At 41.2% G+C, this 24,908-nt stretch overlaps 1 protein-coding gene across 6 annotated transcripts in view; it reads left to right on the top strand.

Moving 5' to 3' along the window:
- LOC140195097 (amyloid beta precursor protein binding family B member 2-like) overlaps positions 1–24,908 on the top strand; it is a 287,117-nt gene that overhangs the window by 41,668 nt on the left and 220,541 nt on the right. Inside the window, exon 2 of one of the 6 annotated variants that reach the window (XM_072252813.1) lies at positions 23,353–23,445. The exons of the other annotated variants lie outside the window; for them this stretch is intronic. The gene's annotated coding sequence lies outside the window, so the exon portion shown is untranslated. The remainder of the gene's footprint in view (positions 1–23,352; positions 23,446–24,908) is intronic. 6 annotated transcript variants of the gene reach the window in all.

The following is a 24,908-nucleotide window of genomic DNA, read 5'->3' on the forward strand; positions in this document are numbered from 1 at the left end:
AATTTGAACTTGATTCATCTCTAGCATGTATGTTCTACAACAATCATTACCTCTGATTTTTTTTAAGTCTGTTAATTTTAAGAATTAAAATTGTTTACCCTTCTGTATTAAATAATTTCCTTACCCAAAATTGCAAAGTAATTTCCTGGTTTCTATGCTATTTATAAATTGCTTGTATTCATACCATTTTATACACTGATTTGAAGCACACTTGCACTTTATCTCCTCCCTGTCAGTAATCTGACCAACTGCTGATTTAATGGAGGTAAATCAAGATTCCTTGGAATTTTGGTTGTTTCCTTGATGATGGAAATTCAGAAGGAATTCAACTTTGGTTCAGTATTCCAATTGTAAATGAGGCAGGTTTGTGTTTCCTCAGGGGATTGTACATGCTTGATCTTTCAGGCCTCTTTGTTAATGGAGCTACAATTTTCCATAGGTTAATGGGTTAACTGCAATTGGAAAATGCTAATTGTACATCTAGATTTCTCATGAAATATGTTTAGGAACTATTAAACTCAGTTTACTTTTCCATGTGGGCATCCTAGCCAAAATTAAGTAGTACTCCTTGTAAAATATGATTGGATGCACACTTTATTTTTTAAATATATAGAACAATGACTATTATTGAAACAAAGTAACAATGTGTAACAATGTTGTTATGGTGTTGTATTCATTCAATTAAAGGTAGAAGGGGATACAAAATGATACTATTCAGGAAAACCTAATAGTTATCCTTAATGTGCACTTCTGATTCAGAAAGTAATTGGACAAAGCTCAAATATGAAAACCAAGGTGAAGAAATGTTACTTAAGCATGATGGTTATACAGTATTATGGATTATTTTGCATTGTGTCCTCTGGAATCTCAAATAAATTCAGCTTTGATGTCTTTTTTGTATTGCTTTAAAAAGCAAATTTTTTTATTTTGAAAACTGCACCATTGACATTTCATAATATCAATGCTAAATGCGCTACAATTTATTTAATAAAAGTAGAAGCAGGTGATCCTTGTTATTTGATTTTTTTTTTTTAGTATTTTTTTTTCTTATCTCCGTGTGAACTCCTGTCTGGCATCTTGCACTGCATTGTTCTGTTCCGAAGCATAACAGGATTCGTGTGCACGTTTCTTTAGATTTGCAATGTATTTGTTTGTGTGTATTAAAATCAGAACTCAGTGGAAATCTCAGATATTTCCAACAGCTTCAGCTGTGATCATAAGCATGTTTTTTTTTTAATTATCAATGAAACAAGGCAATTTAACATCTGTGACAGTAGGCAGAAGATTAAATTTATCAGGGCAGGAGCAATATTTTGCATAAATAATATACAATAGAGAACATGTTCTTTATTGACTTATTTCTTCCACAAACTAAAGCAGACTTTTCAAAAAGAAAAACCTGCTTTTGTAAAAGGTAGTATACTCAGACATTTAACTGCTTACAAGCTCCCAGGATTTTTTAAACTTACTCAGAAATTAAAATGCTGAACTTGTAGTCTGTTTCAGATTCTCGTACAGAGATGTTAATCGGACTTTTACAAGATCCATTGCAACCTTTGGGCTGATTTGGGCTACAGTTCAGGATTGCACTGTATTGCATGTTACACTTTAGATAAAGAAACTTCAATAGCAGACATTATTGTCCATGTAGACCTTGGCAATTTTCTTTTCAAATGAATTCCATATCTTTCAACTACACAACATTCCCCCCACCTTATTTAAAAGAGGAAAGAAAGATATTGTTGTGGAAAACACACACAAAATGCTGGAGGGGCTTGGTAGGTCAGGGAGCATCTATGGTATTAAATAAATAGTTAACATTTTGGCCCAAGATCCTCCTTCATGACTGAAAGGAAGGGGGAAAAATGCTAGAATAAGGAGGTGGTGGGAGGTGAAGGGGTACAAGATGGAAGGTGAAGCCAGCTGAAGGGGAAGGTTGGTTGATGTGTGAGGAGGATAAAGTGAGAATCTAGGAAGTGATAGGTGAAAACGTTTCGGGCTGAATCCCTTCGGCAGGACCAGAGAAAAAGACAAGAAATTAGAGCAAGAAGGTAGGGGGAGGGGAGGAAGAAGTACAAAATCCCTCACATAACTCTAAAATTCCTGTCCGTTATCTATTAAACTATTAGTGTTCCACTGAAGAATTAAGTCCTGCTGAAAGGTTTTGGCCCAAAACATTAACTGTACTTTTTTCTGTAGATGCTGCCAACCTTGCTGAGTCCCTCCAAAATGTTGTGTGTGTTGCTTAGGTAGAATATGAGGTATTGCTCCTTATTGTGGCAGTAGAGGAGGCCACAGACTGAGAATTGGAATTAAAATGGTTGGCCACCCGGAAACCCTGCTTGTTGTGGATGGAGCGAAGCTGACCAACAAAGCAGTCCCTCAGTCTATGTTGGGTCTTACTGAAGGAGAGGAGGTTGCATTGGGAGCACCGGATACAGTAGACAACTACAACAGACTTGCACTTGAAATCATAAACACAAGAAATTCTGCAGATGCTAGGATTCCAAAACACCACACACAAAATGCTGGAGGAACTCAGCAGGTCAGGTAGTATCTTTGGAAATGAATAAACAGGTGACGTTTTGGGCCGAGACCCTTCTTCAGGACGGGAAAGGAAGGGGGAAGACACCAGAATACAAAGACTGGGGAGGGGAAGGAGGACAGTTAGAAAGTGATAGGTGAAACCAGGTGGTGGGACAGATAAAGGACATGAAGGAATCTGACAGGAGAGGAGAGAGGACCATCGGAGAAAGGGAAGGAAGAGTGGACCCAAGGGAGGTGATAGGCAGATGAGAAGAGGTAGGAGGCCAGAGTGGGGAATAGAAGAAGAGCAGAGGGGGAGGATTTTTTTTTTAACCAGAAAGAGAAATCAATATTCATGCCATCAGGTTGGAGGCTAACGCAGATGGAATATAAGGTGTTGCTCCTCATCGTGGCATGGGAATGAGAATTTATATACTACTAAAACTCTCGTGCTCTGTTTGTGACCTCCAATTAGTGCAAACGGTGCATTACAGCGGCACTTTTTTTGGCTAACTCAAATTAAAATGCGCTAACTTACAGAATGCAGGCAAAGTTCAGGGTTATATATTCATATAAAATCGCTCATTCGCCAAAACTCAACAGGCTCCCTTTAACCTGAGAGCCGATCCGCCATCATGGAAATCGAGATGCATGCGCGCGGCCAGCCTCAGTAGCGACAACTACCGGAGCAAAAGGGCAGGGCAGCTCTATTTCGAGGGGTCACATTCTGCTAATCACCATCAGCCTGTGCAGGGTTGGGACAGATCTAACTGCCACCATCAATAAGAGATAATTAAGTCTTATTGTAATGATGTACTTCGACACACCCATAAAACCCTTTGCTGCAGTCAAAAGACAGCGGTGATATATCAAGTCCATTTAGGAGGGTGCCAACTACATCATCAAGAATAATCAGCATCCTTTGGTGTTACTGCTTCGTATCTACTATCCAGCATAAGGGTAAAAAAAAGGTCAGCCTAATTATGCCACGTGGAAAGGGAAGGGGGGCATTATGGTCAAGAGATGATGCCAAACATCGTCGGGAAGCGGCAAGGAGAGGGAGAGAACAAGAATCGGATGAGGCCAGGACCTCACGACTCCAGGATCAAAGAGTCAGGGCAAAAAAAGAAAAGACAGAGGACGAGAGGCATACACGTCTCCAGGATCAGAGACAAACAAGAAACAGCAGAAGAGATGAAGAGACGGGGGATGAAAGGACTGCACATCTCCAAAATGACAACGAGGGGCACAAGGGTGGTAGATAAACCAGAAATGATGCCATCAAAAGTGTCCTTCTTTAAATGAGGAGGAGCTATATTTGCTTTCCTATGCATTGTACTTCTTTAATAAACTGAGGTTTTCTACTTTAGTTTCCAAAGCAAAGCGATACCAATAGTGTTCAGGAAAATTTAATGTTCATTCTGGTCACATCAGACTGCACTACCCTTCTCTCAAAAGGTGCCCCAACAGGTCGCCCCATTGTCTAGTCTGAATTAAAATGTTTGGCCACCAGGAAGTTCAACTTTTGGCAGTGGAGCGGAGGTGCTCAAAGATGTGGTCCCTCAAATTACGACAGGTCTGCATTTACCAGTATAGAGGAGGCTGCCTCAGTGGCACCAGACACGATAGTCGACCCCAGCAGATTTGCAGGTGAAGTGTTGTCTCAATTGGAAGGACTGTTTAGGGCCTCAAATGGAGGTGAGGGAAGAGGTGAATGGTCAGGTATGTAACTTTGGCCGCTTACAGAGGTAAGTGCTGGGAGAGACGCTACCCCTTCTGACCAGTCTTGAGGTCTTAACATAGATGCTTGATCGGATTAAGGTCAGGGCTCTGACTGGGCCACTCAATATCAATTTTTTACATTTGAAACCACTCCATGCTTGCTCTGGCAGTGTGCTTTGGGTCATTGTCCTGCTGAAAGACCAACTTTCTCCCCAGTTTATGCTTTCTGGTAGAGACAAACAAGTTTTTATCCAGGATCTGTCATGTATTTAGATCCTGACCATCTTCCCATCAATCCTGACCAGACTTTTAGTACCTGCTGCTGATGCTACCTCCATCATATTTTATAGTAGTGGTGGTATTACCTGGCTGATGTGCAGTATTAGATTTGTGTCACACATACCACTTAGTGTTGAGGCCTAAAAGTTACATTTTAGTCTCAACTGACCACAAGACCGTCTTCTACATCTTTACAGTATCTTCTCAGTGAAACTTTGCAAAGTCTTTATAGGCAAGAATATGCCCTTTTTGCCAGGGCTTCTTCCTTGCCACTCTTCCATAAATACCCTTATTGTCCAGAGCCTTGGAGATTGTGAAGCCATGAACTTCATCTCTAATTGTGTCTACTGACTTCAGTAGTGTGGCTGTCATTTCATATTTATTCCACTTTTTCGCAATGGACTGTACTGAGCTCTAAGGTATGTCCAGTGCCTTTTGAGATGGTCTTGTACCCTTCCCCAGATTTGTGCTTCTCTATTATCATTTCCCTGACTTGCCTTAAATGCTCGTCTGTCTTCATTTTGATTTTGTCTGAAATCTGGCATACCTTACTGCAGTGGTCCCCAACCTCCGGGCTGCAAAGCATGCAGGGGTGCAGCGGTAGCCGGAACGCACCCAGCACACCTTTAAGAAAAAAGCCGAAATAAACAAGCTAATTAATTAGGTGTCGCCCGGCACATAAATGTTGGCCCAAAGGATCCGATGCACAATATTTTGTAGATTTGTTTATAAAAAGCTACTTCAATATATTTTAAGTCTAGAAAATAAGACAGTAAAATGTGAAAATCCTTGCGGGGGGCGGTTGAGTACTTTTTCAAGGCACTGTAGATGTGGTATCTCATAAAGTGATCTACTTTGCACTTTGCTTTAGTGTATTTGTTATAGAACAGTTGGTTGTTCACTGTTTCTTGGCATGTGCTACAATACTAAACCAATTAGACTTGCACTCTATCTGGCAATGTATCTGATATTGATCTCCAATGTTGATTGCAAGATTGTTCACCATCATTGGAATTTTGCTTCTGCTGGAAGTGCAAAAAAAAAACAAAACTGCTCAATGGTATTTTTATACCTTATGTCATGTACTGGAACAGGGAATTTGTTTTGTAGTTTTCTTCGTGACTGCTCTTTTAACAGATATTCATTTCAGTGTGTGAGTGCAATGTGTTACAGCCTCGATTATATTAGCCATGTTTTATAGATGGAATCACACAAGTAAGAGCAGTTCTTAATGCAAATCTTATGGTATTTTACTATGGAATATGATCTTTTGTTTTTTGGCAATCATTATAAATTGTAATGATGGTTTTTTTTTTAAATTGTAGATGTCCTGTCTACGTTAAAGGTCAGGGAGTTGTGGTCACTGTCTCCGAAGTGCTCACCCACCGAGTGATCTGTGACTTGACCAGGTTCATTGTCTAAAACTAGATCCAGTATGGCTTTTTCTCAAGTCCTTTCTACTTATTTTGTCAGGAATCCTTCCTAGACAAACCTATCAAATTCTGCACCATCTAAACCTCTTGCACTTAGGAGGTGTCAATAAATATCAGGAAAGTTAAAGTCAACCATGACAATGACCTGGTAATTTTTTGCAACTTTTTAAAATCTTCCTCCTGCTCACCTCCTCAGTGTCTCTGTTGTTCTTGAGTGTGTGGGAGGGTCTGTCGAATACTTCTGAATACTCCTAATAGAGAGATTGCAGAGAGATTGTTCCCTTCCTGTTTTTGACTTCCACTCCCATTGACTCAGTTGAAGATCCCTCCACCCTGTCCTCCCTTTTTGCAGCTGTGATGCTATTCCTGATTAGCAATGCGTTCCTAATTTCTTCAAATTTCCTCCCTGTCTCTTTTGAAATAACTAAAATAACGAATCCATGGAACATCCGGCAGCTAATCCAGCCCTTGTGATAGCCAAGTCTCTGTAATGGTCGCAATGTTGTAGTTTCATGTACTGATCCATGCTCAAAGTTTATCATCTTTGTTCCTGACATTTCTCAGGTTAAAGTAAACACTTTTGACTTTCTTTTATGATGGATTTTTTTGTCGTGGCAAACACTGGACAACTTGTGCATGAACATGCCTCATTTGTTTCTGATTACACAAAAAAGTTTAAATTGGCTGCAGACAAACATTGGAATGTTATCTGGTACCTCAATATGGGGAAGAATTTGGGGCCAGCTGCAGTTGGTGGATGGATATTGGCTGTGCTTATTCTCAGAACTTGGCTTTGCTCTCTCATAAATGTGCTTTTCCAGTAAATTACCGCTGGCTTGGAGTTGCAAAATAATTCTTCCTTAACATCCTGCTGAGAATCATGATTGTTCACTGCAAAAGCTGCAGACTCTTAATTAGGTCAAAACTGTGTCTGAAGTGCTCTGCAGCACTAAGTTGTGTTCGCTGCTCTGCTCCACAATGTTATTGCATGTTTTTTACTTCAATGACTTATTTAACCAATTATAACTGATTATGCTGATTATGATATCCATAAAATCACAAGCTTTTACTGGTGTCTGTCATTGCTTCTGAAATGAATTGGACCCTTGCTAAGTGCTGCCATTCATAATTTTGTTTGAAATATACTAGGATTGTTGTCCTAATGTTTTTTGCTTGCCTGTCAATTCTTTTGTTATTCTTGTTGTCATGTGTTAAAGTGTGGAGGGTCTGATAGAATTGTACCTTTGCTAGCAAGGTAACAGAGGGAGCTTCTGGATATATTTACAATCAGTAGGGTTGTGGGTTGTGGGTGGTGAGTGCTTTATCATTAAAATTGCTTCAGTTTCAGATACTATTTTAACACATTAGATGGGACAACTTTATATAGAATACAGCCACCCCTTTCTCTGGGGGCAATCTTTGTAAGCACTTGAAAATTTAGAGCCATTTTTTTGCTCCCTTAATTCTTTCAATATGTAACCATGATGTGTTATTACAAATTAATGTATAAATACAGTAAACATGAAAGTGAAAGAGGAGCTGCTGACAGCTGGAAATCAACCTTTTTGGACTTCTGTTCATCATTTCTGGAAATCATGGTCAGAACTCATTATGGTTCCACGTACACCATCTGTCCTCATCCTTAAAGATGCAGGATTTGATGTGGGGGTTGGAGATTTAGTTGCTCTCCGTTGGGCAAGGTCAGCCATGGACGTTGCATCCCAGCTAATTACGTTGCTGCAGCAGTCTCTGTGCACAGGTTGCATCCTTAAGTGGCCTCAGCTCAGCTGGAGGTGCAGTCTTCCTTTCTGTGGGCCCAGTTGCTGTCTCCTTTCGGGAATTGTTTTCCACCCAACTTAAGTGTGTCCTTTCAGGGTGTTTCTCCAACTGGTGTGGCTGGCTGCAACTTCCTCTCGGGGCTCAATGCTGATGTCCAGCGCCTTCACTTGCCGATATCCTTTCAGTGCAGTTGCAGGTGTCCAGTGGTTCTCTATTGTTTCTGGACAAATGTTAAAGACAGCCTTGTTATCTGCATTCCCTCTAACTGCAGCCACAATCAGTCTTCTTTGATGGACAGCCCAATTGATAATCTAACAACAAAATAACTTCTGAATGCCGATGATGGGAGGATCACTGGCATGGTGATACTGAGCAGATTGTTAGGGAGCTGACGTAATATTGATTATGGGATCTGGATGATTCAGCATTTTGATAAAGAGAAGAATAAAGTATTCTTCCAATCAACTTTATTCCTTACCCATCCTACCTGAAACACTATAACTTGTGCTGAGGTAATAGCATTTTGGGGTTCTTGAGGAAGTGATCATCTCTGCTTATTTTCCTGTTTCTGATTTCCCATCCCCTATTAAGTGGTTTGGCCTCCCATAACATAAATAATTATCTTTCCTCACAAGTAAAGAGCACAACTATGAATGCATGTATAGTGGAGACTGACTTTGTGTTTATGCACCATGTGCTGGTGTCTGATACAGCTTAGTGGCAGTAAAATTTTGTTTAATCATTCTTGGTTTAAATCCTCTGAAATAGCACATCAGAATCCTTTATCCTTTATTATCGTCAAGTATGTGGACACATACAGGGAATTTGATGCCGGTTTCCCTGAGCTCTCGCTGTACAGAATCAAAAAGCAAACAAAACAATAGTGCAAATAATCGTGAACTATATACAATGAGGTATACCTGTGTATGTACAGGTGGACTTGGTTTATAATAGACTAAAATTCAAGTGTTCATAAGACTGATGGCATATGGAAGGAAACTGTTCTTGTACCTATTTGTCCTGGCATACAGTGATCTAAAGCGCCTTCCAGAAGGAAGGAGTTGGAACAGGTGATGTCCAGGGTGTGATGGGTCTACAGTGATGCTGCTTGCTCGCTTCCTGACTCTAGATGCATATAAGTCCTGGATCGAGGGCAGCTTCACACCAATAATCCTTTCCGCAGCCCTGACAGTTCTTTGGAGTCTATTCTTGTCTTATTTGGTAGCTGATCCAAACCAGACAGTGATGGACGAACAGAGAACAGACTGGATTATTCCTGAATAGAATTGAGTCAGCAGCTCCTGAGGCAGGTTGTACTTCCTGAGTTGACGTAGGAAATACAACTGCTGAGCCTTTTTGATAAGAGTGTCTGCGTTGGGTGTCCACTTCAGGTCCTGGGAGATTGTGACACCCAGAAACTTGAAGGTCTCCACAGCAGACACAATACTGTTAAGTATAGTGAGTGGGGGGAGTATTGGGGGGCTCCTCCTGAAGTCCACTGTCATCTCCACAGCCTTGAGCGTTTTTTAGCTCCAGATTGTTCTGACCACACCAGAGGGCCAGCCGTTCCACCACCCGTCTGTATGCATACTCATCACCGTCTGCACCGGTACTGATTGGGTGCTAGAAATGATGCTCCCCAGCCTCACTTGCTGCACCCTGTCAGTCAGGAAGCTTATGATCCACAGATGGCGGGGGAGATAGTGAGCTGGGTGAGTTTGGAGTGGAGGATTTCTGGGATGATGGTGTTGAACGCCGAGCTGAATTCAACAAACAGGACCCTCGCAGAAGTTCCAGGGTTGTCGAGGTGTTGCAGTATGTAATGCGGTCCCATGTTGACTGCATCATCCACTGACCTATTTGCCTGATAAGCAAACTGCAGGGCGTCCAGCAGGGGGCCTGTGATGTTCTTCAGGTGAGCCAACACTAATCGCTCAAAGGACTTCATGACCACAGATGTCAAGGCAACAGGCCTGTAGTCATTTAGTCCCTTGATAGTGGGTTTCTTAGAGACTGGAATGATAATGGAGCGCTTGAAGCAATGAGGGACTTCACACAGCTCCAGTGATCTATTGAAGACCCAAGTGTAGATGGGGGCCAGCTGATCAGCGCAGGTCTTCAGGCAGGAGGGCGACACGCCGTCTTGGGCCTGGTGCTTTCCTGGTCTTCTGCCTCCAAAACAGCTGACTCACCTCCCCCTCACAGATCCTGAGTGCAGGTACAAGAGGGTTGAAATGAAAGGGGGGTAGGGGGAGCAGTTTTTGTAATGTGGGGTGAGAAAGCGGATACTGAGATGTCAGAGTGATGGATGATGGGGATTGCAGGTAGGTCTGTGTTTTGGCTGGGGGGAATGAAGGTGTCGAATCTACAACAAAACTTGTTCAGCTCGTCAGCCAGTTGATGGTTCTCCATATGCAGAGTGACCCTTCAGTTTAATCCAAGAAGAACGCTGTGCTTTAGATGAGACATGAACCTCCTTTTCTAACAGCTGATGGTTAAGCATGGCCAATATTGACTAATATAGATATAGCCAAGATGGCCTAATGTTACATTCTTGGGATCAAACCAAATATCTTCCCAGTCTCTGTGACTCAGTACCACAACAGGCAGTACCTGGCCTTGAGTTAGTAATTCAATTGGAAAGTTTTCAATTGTTGCTGGGGAATGTATTTTAAAAGTAAAGTGTACTTTCATAGAAACTGTAGTAAACTGATCAAAAGTGAGCTCTTAAAAGGAATAATAGCTCACTTCTAATTTTGATTAAAACTATGTACTCAGAAATTTGCAGAAATATGAAATGGTGGATCCTTCAACCCTTCATGCTAACTTTCTTTTAGTGGAATACCCAGGTTTCACTCTTCTGCTTGTGTTACGAGGAAGCAGGTTCACGGGTTTGGTAATTGAGACAGAAGACACTGATTACGAATAAGCACATTAACTATTTAGTTGCAGGCAAACAGTAAACATGAACCAAACATATAAGTCATCGTAAGTTACAAAAACCATGACACTGAACATTCAGTAACACTTCAAACTCAACAGGTACTTCATCAAGTCTCCCCAGGTTACACAGCTACAAAACTAAACTTTCAATAGATTCTTAGCTAAGTGCGTGTGTGTGTGTTGTCCAAAACTGCAGCATACTTTCCCAGTGGTTCTTCAGCACTAACTCAGACATCAGTGAAGATGAGCCCTTGGAGACAAAGGAAGGCCAGCCAGTCTATTGCACATGCTGCTCTTATACCCCAAGTACCTGGAACTGGACACCGGTTCTGTGTCACACGAGGTAACCAATAGGAAAGAGCTGCAGCATCCTTAGAACGGGCCAATTGATGACTGGCACAGCAGAAGTGGCTTTTGACCAACAAGTAAACTAGCCCTTCACATCACAGCTTGCTCATAGCTCTGCATTTTTTCCTTCCACTATCTATACAATTCTGTTGAATCCAAGGCCACCAATCACTTGGGCTGTATGCTTCTGATTAGGGCAACTTGCTTTGCAAGAGTTATTTCTGTGATTAACACTGATTCTTTTAGTACTTGACATTGTTCTGTATCCTCTGGTTACCAGCTTTTATGCAACTGGAACAGATCTGTCCTAATTTAACCTAACAAAAGCATTTGTAACTCTTGGAAGCCGCCATCAAATCTTACCCATTCTTCTACACTCTACAAAGAAAAGCTTCAGCTTCTCCAACACTCTATGCAAGTCTGCCAATTCTTGTTGCAGTAAATGTACATCATCGGTAAGGCCTTTGCTTCTTAGTGTGTATTGACTCGAAATGAAAAGAATTTTCTATGTTTGTATACGATGCGTGTGTGTGTGTGTGTGTGTGTGTGTGTGTGTACAGTTTTTGAGGCCAGTGTCATTTGCCAATCTGAAGACTTCCATGGCAACTTTTTCTGAACTTCCACCCACACTGCTTACACCCGTACATTCTCCTGGTTTCTGGCACTGATGGATTTGTTCGGACAATACAATCTTCCATATAGATTTGCATTTTACCTCAGATCTTGGTTATGCCCTGTTCCTTTCTCCCTCTGTTCCATTCATCTTCCCCACTACTGTAGTTGAAAGGACCATAAGCCATTTCTAACAGTTCTGTTCTTGCCCCTTTCCTCTGGAAACTTTTCTTCTTCACTCCACTTTGCCCAGAACAGCAAAAGGGTTCAATTTTGTCTTCTGATTCACCTTTCCACCTTCATCAATATTCACTCCCCTTCCCACAGTACTGTCCTTTGTAACCACAGGAAGTGTCACATCCACTACAGCATCTTACTTCCATCCTTCACCATATCCATGGCCTCGAACCTGTTCCCAGGTGAAGTATTGATGTAACGGTATCCCACATTTGGTGCTGATAATGTGCTCTCCTTTATATTGGGAAAACCTGTTGCAAATTTGGAGATCACTTTTCACCATTACTCAGAACAAACATAACCTTTCCTTCCAGTCACAGATCACGTGAATTCTTCCTTTATCTCCCACCTTGAATTCAGTCATTGCCCTCCATTCAACATGCCCAGTACAAGCTTAGGCAACAGGCCCCTTGGCATATGACAGCCTTCTAGATTTGTCACTGACTTTAGGTACATGAATCATCAATTCCAGTATTTGTGTTTATTTCCTGGTTTTTGTTTGCTTTTCCCTTCTGGTAACAACGTAATTATTCTGCTTTTATTTATACCTCCTCCAGGCTGAGTTTCTGTTATTTAGTATTCCATTTGACTGCAGCATTTTGGCATTTAATCTATCCTGCCTTCCACCTATCTTCGATCTGTTTAGTTCTATCCTTTGTCCCACTTCTCTACAAGTTTAACCATGTCTGGTTATCAATCTCAGTTCTGAAGGAAGATCCTAATCCTGAGATATTTAACTCTCTATCATTCTGCAGGTGCTACCGGAGCTACTGAATATTTCCAGTATTTTCTTGTTTTTATTACAAAAGAGGAAATTTCTCACTCCATGCCATTCAATAGGATCACAGTTGTTCTTTCACCTCAGTGTAACTTTTATCTGAACATAACTTTCTTGCACAAGCCCTATTTCCCTTGATTCCATTGATAAATAAAAAAATTATTGATTGCTATCTTGAATGATCTGCACCCTGAGATTTCACGGGCTAAGGATTTATAACCTCCATAAAGGAATTCCATTTCATGACGGGCAGCAACCTTATTTTGAGACTCTGACCCCAATCCAGGTAAAACATTAACTCTGGACGTACCTTGTCAAGTCTTGAAGTTCTTTGAATGTATCAACAGGATATAGTGTGAAGTGAAGGGAGATTGGATATTTCTGAATGATAACTTATTATTTAAGGTACAGGAAAGGTGATATAAAATGGAATATGAATGTGATGATCCATAGTAAAATGCAGTATATTTAAAAGGCTTGTTATCAGAGTTCAATCCAGTATTTATTTTATCTTACTAATGGAAGGAATGTTACAACAGGATCTGTTTCTGGTAACAGATTATAACGTGAACAGTTCACAAGTCAATAATGTAATCATCTGCCAATATACTTAAATAAAAACATAGGCCAACCAGGGACAATGTGTCATTAAATCAGGACAGTTAACTCAACCATTCGGAGTTTTTCTGCCAGCTTCAATAATATTGTCGCAAACAGAGCACCGACATGATAGAAGATGCCTGCAGCCCCACGATAGCTAATCCATTCTGCCATTTTCACCAAGTGCTGATTAGTGTGTATGGGCTGTTCATAAGTCAGGTGTTTATAACTGGAGGAGGACCTACAGTTCAATTTAACTAGGATTCTTACTACAATATAAATGAAATGGCCTTCTATCATGATTGTGCCTTGGCCCAGTAAGCAAAATGTAAATTGATCTGTCAGTGGAATTGGTGACCTAAAGGTTCACCAGCTAAGTGGTCCATCTTACTGAAATATTTCTGACTGTACAGTTGGTCTAATACTGAGACAACTTATTTCCATCTGCATATCACCTGACTCTTATCTACCTCTGTTTAGTTTTCACTGAAAGCTTCACTCATGACTTTGTTATCTACTTGAAGAATATGCATTCTTGGCTGGATTTTATCACCTATCCTCCAGGAACATCAAGTCATCCAAAATTCAGTCACCCCATATCCTAGTTTCCACCAAGTCAAATGCATCCAATAGCTGGTGAACAATTTGCTGTAATGCAATATGTTTTAGGTTGTGATTCAAAGTAGTAATGTGTTGAAATCCAGTATACCAAATTTTCATAAATCTTTGTGCTCCAATGAAAGGTTAGCAACTGTAAATGTTGGCTATGTTTCTCTCTCCACAGAGGCTAACTGACCTTTTGAGCATTCCCAGCATTTGCTGATTTTGTGCATTTGGTCAGTTATTCGATTCTTGAAAATTAAATATAGGTTGCATTATTGTGATTGTTAATATAATGAATTAGATTGTCTTCAGATGTGTTTTTGGTAATAAATTTTAAAAATGTCAAACAAACATTACAAAATGACATCCTTTCTGAGTTATACATGACTCTCATTTCATACAAGAATGTTTGATTCAAGGTTGCATCTTTAATGAAATTTGTCTTTCTTGACTTTAAATTCTTTGCAAGTTAATTTTAAGTTTGTAAAATGTAGCACCAGGAGAAAGGAGAGTTATATACATAGGTCAGAGAGATGACCTGAAGATCTTGACTCCTTGTTTTGTGTTCATTGGGTTGTAACACAGACCCTTCAGCCCACAACATTCATGTTGACCTTTTAGTCTATTTACATGAATCTCATTTCCCACAGTACTTTGCTTATTTAGAAGCCTCTTTAACTGCCTCATAAATGTCGTGATTTTATCCAATCCGCTGACGATTGGGAAGCCTACATTGTTGGTTGTCCGTCATTTCCGATGATGACATTTGTCTGTGCAGCTCATGGAGGGAACTGTATTGTGGAAAAACCCTGTGAGGGAGGAGCTTTATAGTGAAAAAGCCATTGCACTGGGGCAGTTCTGCTCTCTCGGCCTCCAAAGAGCTTGGTCCGATGGTATGAAAAATCATCACGTCTGGAGTCATCCTCAGCTGCAGTTGGTAGCCTTAATGCCTTCTGTGCCTTGTCATGTCTTTCACTCTCCAGAAAGCATTGAGCACTGCCGCCTTAGCCGTTGGATCTTGTAGTTGATCTCATCCGCCCAGTCTGCCGGAACTGGCTTCCCATGCTGGGGTTGGATGTTCCCAGCACCCTCATCGGGTGTGGCCACTGTCGCATGCAATTGGCTACTTGGAGCCACACGTGAGAGCTGGGTGGCAGGTGGGAACCAAAGTGGGATGAACTGCCCCTGGGCGGAGCACAACAAGCCCGACACCAGAAGAGCTACCCCTCCTTGGACACCTCATACACTCCACAGTATGGCCTCTTTGGATAATCCCTTCAGGATCTCCTCCTGTGTACTGTTGTGATTATTTTTTTCCCCCAGTCTGTAGTACATTCTTCTTTCTATCTTGTCTGTAACTTCATATCCTGGTACACTAAGCTGTCAGTCCTGTGCTTTCCTCAGCCATATTTCTATTGTCCAAATAACAGAGTTTGTTCATAAGCACTCATTTTAGACAATGTGTATATTGCTCGTCCTTCATGCTGAGCTTTTAAGCCTACTTTGACTTATTTAAAGTGTGCATGCTGTACTGACTGTACCAGAACATGCAGGTATCCAAAAGGTTTGAGTTAAGGTCTTGTGATGATGTCAACTGTACAAATTGTTCAGCTCTGTGGAAGTAATACTGTTCAATCTTTCACAATAAACATATTGTTATGTTTAATTGGAATGGACAGCACCATTATCATGCAAATCGCATTACAATTAAAACAGAACTGAAGTGACTGTCACCAATAAAAGTAAACAAAATTGCATCAATGAACATAGATTTCTTTGTGCGATGGAACCAGCTTTTTTCTATGTTCCTCCCTGCTGAATTTTAACTATTCTTTTGATTATAGGATTCTAGCTCACTTTTATATTGTTGTGGGAAATAAGTGTTTTTCACCTTAGTCTCAAATACAAAAGCAAAATCCTATGGATAATGGAAATTTGAAATAAACTCACAAAATGGTGGAAATACCAACAGAACCCACCTCAGCTGTGCAGAGAGAAACAACTGAAATTTAATCTCTGGTACAAGTTTCCCCCGCCATCCGAAGGTAAAGCGTTCCTATGAAACGGTTCGTAAGCCGGAATGTTGTAAAGCAAAGAAGCGATTACCATTTATTTATATGGGAAAATTTTGTGTGTGTTCGCAGACCCAAAGATAACCTACCAAATCATGCCAAATAACACACAAAACCTAAAATAACAGTAACATAGTAAAAGCAGGAATGATAGGATAAATATGCAGCTTATATAAAGTAGAAATACTTTTCCACAATCATTGCCTGAACTGTTCTCCGTAACAAAAATCTCACGCAAGCGCCGTTGGCAAAAACACGGCGCAAATGCTGTCCAGTAACTTTTAAGCTATGAAGCTGCCAAATCATACCAAATAACACGTAAAACACAGCCGATATAAAGTAGAAATAATGTATGTACAGTGTAGTATCACTTACCGGAATTGGGACAGCGCCGAGCACACTGATGGTGGTGTGTTAGGGTGAGTTGGAGGTCGGGTGGTGCAGTGGCCCCCACCCTCCGGGCAGCAAACCGATACATTGCCGCGAAGCATGCAGGGTCCAGCGGTAGCCGGTTTGCACACAGCACATCTTTAAAAAAAAAGCCGAAATAAACAAGCTAATTAATTAGGTGCCGCCTGGCACGTAATTGTCGGCGCAGATCAGTGCCGATTACATGGCCTCTGATCTGGTCTGACAATTACGTGTGGGGCGGCACCTAATTAATTAGCATGTTTATTTCGGCTTTTTTCTTAAAGATGTGCTGTGTGTCTCCCAGCTACCACTGCATTCTCCGCGAATTGGTATCTGTCCGCAGCCTGGGTCTTGGGGTGGTGGGACACTAAAGTGTCATCTCGTCATTGGTCAGGGCAGGCAACTCATTTTTTCCTATCTCTACCTGCCTCGATGTCGAAGGTCGAGGTTCGTCGTCTGCTGTGGCTGATGTGGAAGGCTTGCTTGACTGCTGAGCCTCGCGCATTTTTCTATCATACAGTTCTTTGTAAGCACTCAAACCATCCTGCAAATATCCCCTAAACCTATGTACCCTTTCAAAATTAAAGTCGTACTTTATCATTACTCATTCGGTTTCAATTGTTATCCTTTCCTCTTCCAATTGCATCAGCTCTTCATCTATCAGTTCTTGGTCATGGGATGCCAAAACCTCTTCAACGTCATCTTCGTCAACTTCTACAAGCCAAACTCACTTTGTTCTTACTTCATTCACCACGATCGAAACGCTTAATTATGTCTAGTTTTATGCTAAGTGTAACACCCTTACGAGCTCTTTCAGGCTTTTCCGATACCTTAGAACTCATCTTGCTAACGGCTGCTCACAGGCACGTGTTTAAGCAATGCTGGCGAGATCGCGGTTCCGAATCCAGGGGAGAGCGGCTGCTGGGGGCGCGTGCTGCCTTTTATCGCATGCTGCTTTTTTCATAACAGTGAAGACACCTTCTGTTAGCAAAAACAGGGTACTAATGTAGGTCTTTCATAACAGTGAGGTTTCGTAAGGCGAACGTTCGAAAAGTGGGGGACACCTGTAATTGATCTATGTCTCTCGAGAGGTATGTTCTGTTTTAGAATTCCAATCCAGGCCATGCACTCCTCACGTACAGGAGCCTTAGTCTGCACCATCAGGTTCAGGAACAGTTATTACCCTTCAACTATCAGGTCCTGAAATAGTGTGGATAATTTCACTCACCTCAGCTCTGAACAGATTCCACACCTTACAGACTCGCTTTCAACGACTGTACAACTCGTGTCTTTAGTATTATTTATTAATTAATTTATTTTAATTTTCATAATTTCCCTTCTTTTGCACATTGGTTGATGGTCCATCTTTGTTTATGTATAGATTTTCATAAATTCTATTGTATTTCTTTCTTTCCCTGTAAGCACATGCAAGAAAATTAGTCTCAAGGTAGTATCTGGTGACATATACAGTTGAAGTCAGAAGTTTACATACACCTTAGCCAAATACATTTAAACTCAGTTGTTCACAATTCCTGACATTTAATCATAGAAAACATTTCCTGTCTTAGGTCAGTTAGGATCACTATTTTAAGAATGTGAAATGTCAGAACAATAGTAGAGAGAATGATTTATTTCAGCTTTTATTTCTTTCATCACTTTCCCAGTGGGTCAGAAGTTTACATACACTTTGTTAGTATTTGGTAGTATTGCCTTTAAGTTGTTTAACTTGGGTCAAACATTTTGGGTAGCCTTCCACAAGCTTCTCACAGTAAGTTGCTGGAATTTTGTTCCATTCCTCCAGACAGACAGAACTGGTGTAACTGAGTCAGGTTTGTAGGCCTCCTTGCTCACACATGCTTTTTCAGTTCTGCCCACAAATTTTGTATCAGATTGAGGTCAGAAAATGATGTCAAGTCTGGGTCATCCTTGGGAGCAATTTCCAAATGCCTGAAGGTACCACGTTCATCTGTACAAACAATAGTACGCAAGTATAAACACCATGGGACCACGTAGTCATCATACCGCTCAGGAAGGAGATGCATTCTGTCTCCTAGAGGTGAACATACTTTTGACGCAAAGAAGTTCAAATCAATCCCAGAACAACAGCAAAGGACCTTGTGAAGATGCTGGAGGAAACAGGTAGACAAATATCCACAGTAAAATGAGTCCTATATTGACATAATGTGAAAGGCTGCTCAGCAAGGAAGAAGCCACTGTTCCAAAACCGCCATTAAAAAAGCCAGACTACAGTTTGCAAGTGCACATGCGGACAAAGATCTTACTTTTTGGAGAAATGTCCTTTGGTCTGATGAAATAAAAATTGAACAGTTTGGCCATAATGACCATCGTTATGTTTGGAGGAAAAAGGGCGAGGCTTGCAAGCCGAAGAACGCCATCCCAACCATGAAGCATGGCGGTGGCACTGCAGGACGGACTGGTGCACTTCACAAAATAGATGGCATCATGAGTAAGGAAAATTATGTGGATATATTGAAGCAACATCTCAAGACATCAGCCAGGAAGTTAAAGCTCGGTCGCAAATGTGTCTTCCAAATGGACAATGACCCCAAGCATTATTAGATTAGATTATGAGGACACGCAGTCCTCTTTTATTGTCATTTAGTAATGCATGCGTTAAGAAATGATACAATGTTCCTCCGATGTGATATCACAGAAACACAACACAGACCAAGACTGAAAAACTGACAAAAACCACATAATTATAATATGCAGTTAGAACAGTACAAGCAATACTGTAACTTGATGAAGAACAGGCCATGGGCACGGTAAAAAAAAGTTCAAAGTCTCTTGAAAGTCCCATCATCTCACGCAGGTGGGAGAAGGAAGAAAACTCTCTTCTTGCCATGAGCTTCCAGCGCCGCAAACTTGTCGATGCAGCATCCTGGAAGCACCCGACCACAGTTCGACTCATGAGTCGTCTGAAAACTTCCAGCCTCTGACCAGCCCTCCGACACCGAGCACCATCTCTGCTGAGCGCTTCGACCCCAGCCCCGGCCGCCAGCAACAGGAAAAGCCGAGGATTTGGGGCCTTTCCTCTGGAGATTCTCGATCACACAGTAGCATCGGCAGCGAACCGGGCATTTTAGAAGTTTTTCCAGATGTTCCTCCATGCTTCTCACGTCTGTCTCCATCAAATCAGAATCGTGCACGGCCCCTATTTAACAAATACGATATCATTTCATCAGAGAGGCCATGCGTGCTGCCATCTTCTCCTCCCACCAACTTCCAAAGTTGTAGCAAAATTGCTTAAGGACAACAAAGTCAAGATATTGGAGTGGCCATCACAAAGCCAATAGAAGATTTGTGGGCAGAACTGAAAAAGCATGTGTGAGCAAGGAGGCCTACAAACCTGACTCAGTTACACCCGTTCTGTCTGGAGGAATGGAACAAAATTCCAGCAACTTACTGTAAGGAGCTTGTGGAAGGCTATCCAAAATGTTTGACCCAAGTTAAACAATTTAAAGGCAATGCTAGCAAATGCTAACAAAGTGTATGTTAACTTCTGACCCACTGGGAAAGTGATGAAAGAAATAAAAGCTGAAATAAATCATTCTCTCTACTATTATTTTAACATTTCACATTCTTAAAATAAAGTAGTGATCCTAACTGACCTAAGACAGGAAATGTTTTCTAGGATTAAATGTCAGGTATTGTGAACAACTGAGTTTAAATGTATTTGGCTAGGGTGAATGTAAACTTCTGACTTCAGCTGTACTTAATTTGAAAACTTTACTTTGAACTTTGTACTCTGTAGTTTATCGTGCTGTGAATTTGACTGGTTTTATGCAGTATATTATTTAGTATCAAGCTGAATTTTGATCCCTGATTCTTGACTGATATTAGCTATTTTGGCCTTTGCAGAAACATCATTCATGTTGCTGAGCTAGAAAATGGTTACTGGAGGGAGTGAGTGTGAGCTACACGTTAGACCAAGGTCATCTGAACCACAAGCAATAATTGCTGTTACTTGTATGCAGTTCCAGTGAAAATTTGATCAGTCAGTGTGGTCATGTGACTAGTTAACATTCTAACATACTGTCTGCAACTGTGACCCTCGCTGCCTTGCTGGGAACTAGGGGTCTCTTCGCCATCAATTGGCAGACATCCAGGTCAAGGATTCAGGCTCTGATGAGATTCCTGGCCACATCTAGGTCACAGAGTGATGAGAGACCTCTGATTAAGTTAAGCCCCAAGAAAGAACAAGAACTCTAGCTCAGTCTATAACTCGGGGTTGGTGAACAGAGAGATGGCTGGAAAAGGGTCCAGAGATCCTGAGAGGAGTGTTTTGAAAGGATACAGAAGGTTTATGGCCGGGCTGGGGATGTAGATAGAATACAATACTGATCCTTTAGTCTTGTTGGTAGGGGTGGGGGGGGGGCGAATCTTAGTGTTTTAAGAAGGTAAAGCTGACTGCATAACTTTGTCAAAATATTCACCATCCACATAAAGCTCCTGGGAGGAAAGGTATAATGAGATCACTCCCCGACATAAGAAAAAGGACAAAATCAGAAAGTATCTCCAAGTATTTCCCTGTTAGTCACTTGGGAGGATTGAGCACTACATAGTATCATTCCACGTGGCCTCCTTTGTGCGCAGAATGATCAGATGTCTCAGAGTTATAGTCATAGAACACTACACTAGATGCATAGAGCATTACAACACAGAAATGGCTCCTTCGGCCCATCTAGTCTGTGCCAAACCATTAATCTGCCAAGTTTCATTAACCTGCACCCGAAACGTAGCCCTCCATACCCCTCCGATCCATGTAACTAACCAAACCTCGTTTAAATGTTTGAAGTGACCCAGATGCACCACTTGCGCTTGCATTTTGTTCCACACTCTCACCACCCTTGGAGTGAAGAAGTTCCCCCTCATGTTTCCCTTAAACGTTCCACCCTTAACCCCTGACCGCTTGTTGTAGTCTTACCCAACCTCAGTGGGAAAGCCCTGCTTGCATTTACCCTCTCTATACCCCTCATAATTTTGTATACTTCTATCAAATCTCCCCTCAATCTTCTATGTCCTGGGAATAAAGTCCTTTCCCCATAACTCAGGTTTTCAAGACCCACCAACATCTTAAGTTTTCTCTGCACTCTTTCAATCTTACTTACATCATTCCTGTCGGTAGGTGACCGAAACTGCACATAATATTCCAAATTAGGCCTCACCAACTTCTTTTACAACGTCAACATAACATCCCAACTCCTGTACTCAGTATCTTGTTCTATGAAGACCAATGTGCCAAAAGCTTTCTTAATGGCTCTATCTACCTGTGACACCTCTTTCAATGAATTATGTACCTGAATTCCCAGATCTGTTTGTTTCTACTAGACTCTTCAGTGCCCTGCTGCTCACCGTGTAAGACCTTCCCCGGTTGGTCCCCTCAAAGTGCAACAACTCACACTTGACTGCACTTAACTCCATCTGCCATTTTTCAGCGGTTCAGATCCCGCTACAAGCATTGTTAGTTTTCTTTACTATCCACTATGCCCCCAATCTTGGTGTCATCTGCAATTTGCTGATCCAATTTACCACATTATCTTCCAGATCACTGATATAGATGACACTAGGCCCAGCACTAATCCCTGTGGCATTCCACTAGTTACAACTCTCCAGCCAGAGAGACAGCCAACTACTACCACTCAGTGGCTTCTCCTGCAAAGCCAATATCCAATCCAATTTACTAACTCATCTTGAATGCCAAGTGACAAAGCCTTTGACCAGAAGAATGAGGGGTGACCTCATTAAAAACTATTGAATGTTGAAAGACTAGATAGTGGCTGTGGAGAGGATGTTTCCTCTGGTGGGAGAGTCTCAGATGAGAGGACACAGCCTCAGAATAGACAGGCATCCTATGAGGATGGATACGAGGAGGAATTTCTTTAGCCAGAGAATAGTGAATCCGTGGAGTCTGTTGCCAAAGGCAACTGAAGAGGCCAACTCAATGTGTATATTTAAGGCAGAAGGTGATAGATTCTTGATTAGTCAGGGTGTGAAGGGATACAGGAAAAAGGCAGGAGATTGGGACTGAGAGGAAAAGTGGATCAGCCATGATGAAATGGCAGAGCATACTCGATGAGCCTAATATCCTCATTCTCCTCCTATATGTTATATTCTTATGGTCTTAAATGGAAGTGATCAAATTAACTTATAATCACCACAACTTTGGGATGTGGGAGGGAAGTGGAGCACCCAGAAGAAAGCCATGCATTCACATTAGAGAGCATGTGAACTCCATTCAGACTCCACTGAAGGTCAGGACAGACCCCAGATCTTTGTTGGGCAGTAGTATGTTTGATGGACCATTACGTTGTATTATTTGATTGAATATATTTTGACCCATTGTTGATACTGTCACCAAAACCCCACTATTTAACTAATTGGATATTTACTTCTTCACTTTTAGTAGACCCATTACTGATTTTTCCTTCATGCCTTTTCTTTACACCCCACCCTCATCTCTGCAGTTTCCAAATGCAGAAATTAGACTTGTACTTACAAATACCGAAAAAAGAATTTGAACACAATTAAAGCCCATTTGATCACAATGTTTGAATTTTCTTTTTATGAATGAGACAAAGATACTAACTGGTTAGAGAATTGTATCTAAGAAAATAGCTCTTTTGATCAACAGATTGGTTACTTATTAGTGCAAGTCTAATGCATTTTGGAATATTAGGTTTTGGGACAAAAGCACTCAAGTGCTTGATGTGCTTGGAGAATTGCAGTTTGTTTTATTGCATGTTAAATCTAAATAGCTGAAGCATGAAAGTCACTGGGATGGAGGAAGGCATTAGGTTGAAATTGCACCTGCTGTCTTATTGTCTCCCGGTCTAGAGGTAAGATACACTGCAAAATAACACTCTCAGTCTTAAAAAAAAATTCATGTAATTTTAATTTACTGAAGCTGGTGGCTATTGCAAAATGATTTTGTGCAGTGGTGTTTGCTGTTAATTGGACTGTTAGTAATTAAATAACTTGCCTGCAGATTATCGAATGACACTCCACAGTGATTAACTGCTCAGAGAAGATGTTCAGAATTGTTAATTAATGACACTTCTAAGAAGCTCTGTTAGGGATGGTGAGTAAAATGTAAGCAGAGAGCTTGTGCAGTGCTGAACTTAATGAGATATTTGTGGTTGGTTAATGCAAAGTATTATTTTTATCCTGCCATTAGTAGTGGTAGTTTTCAGTTTAAAGTTATACTATCTTCAATGTCTGGATTCAACTGTTGAGGAGAGAGAAAGTTGAGTTTGAAATTGAACACAATGTGCAACCTATTATTAAAATACTTTTAGATTGTTATTCTTGTCGTTTTCACCTACTGTCTGTTTGTAAACATAAATAGAGATTCTTGCACGATGATTCAGTGACTGCCTTATTTGACATAGTTAAATGTGCACGGCTTTGTTTTCATGTGATGTCAAGATAGTAATATTTTTAAGTCATAGAGCAATACTGTACAGGTACAGGCCCTTTGGCTCATCAAGTCCTTGCCAACCTTAATGCCCACCCAGCTAGTCCCAATTTCCTGTGTTCGGCCCAAATGCTTCTAAGCCACGCTCTTCCATGCACCTATCCAAATACTACTCAAAGGATACCATTGTATCTGCCTCAATCACTTCCTCTGGCAGCTCGTTCCATATACTGACCGCCCTCTGCAGGAAAAGGTCGCCCCTCAGGTCCCTTTTAATTCTAAACTCCTCATATCCTGGGGAAAATACTGCGACAAATCACTTTATCTATGCCTCTCATAATCTTAAACACTTCTTTAAGGTTGCATTCATTTTTGAATATACATAGGAATATAAAAAAATGCACCCGGTCAACTTCTTCCTATGATTCAGGCTCTTTGGTCCTGGCACCATCACTACACTCATTCTACCTTAACCATGCCTTACCTCTAACAGGGTGACCAAAACTGTACTCAGTACTCCAAGTCTGGCCCCACCAATGAATTGTACAACTGTAACACAGTGTCCCAACTCTTATGCTCAATACGCTGACTGTTGAAAGCCAGCATGTTTAGCACCGTTCTCACTACTGTCTCCCTGTGATGCTGCTTCAGCAAACTATGCACTTGTGCCTCTGTTCCCTTACACCCCCTAGTGACTTACAGTGCGTCGTTTAAATCCTATGCAGTTTGATCTTCCAAAAGGAACATCTCACATTTAACTCTTTTGAAATCCATTTGCTCTTCATTGGCCCCCTTCCCTAAATGGTCTAGAACCCCCTGTAATCTATGATAGCCTTGTGTACTATCAACAATGCCACGTAATTTCATGTCATCTACAAATTGACCTCATGCATGTGCATCCTAATTATTTATGAAAATAATGAATAATCTGCCGAGGTGCAAGTCACTGGCCTGCATTCTGAGAAACAGCCTTCAACTACCACCCTCTACTCCTTACCTCCTAGCCAATTATGAATCCACCACACTAGCTCTTTGTGGATTCCATGAGGCCTAGCCTTCCACGCTAGCCTATTGTAAAATCAGATATGATCCAACCATGCAGGACTATTTTGTGGAAGATGTTTACT

This window comes from Mobula birostris, chromosome 3 (assembly GCF_030028105.1).
Source record: "Mobula birostris isolate sMobBir1 chromosome 3, sMobBir1.hap1, whole genome shotgun sequence".
Lineage (NCBI taxonomy): Eukaryota > Metazoa > Chordata > Chondrichthyes > Myliobatiformes > Myliobatidae > Mobula > Mobula birostris.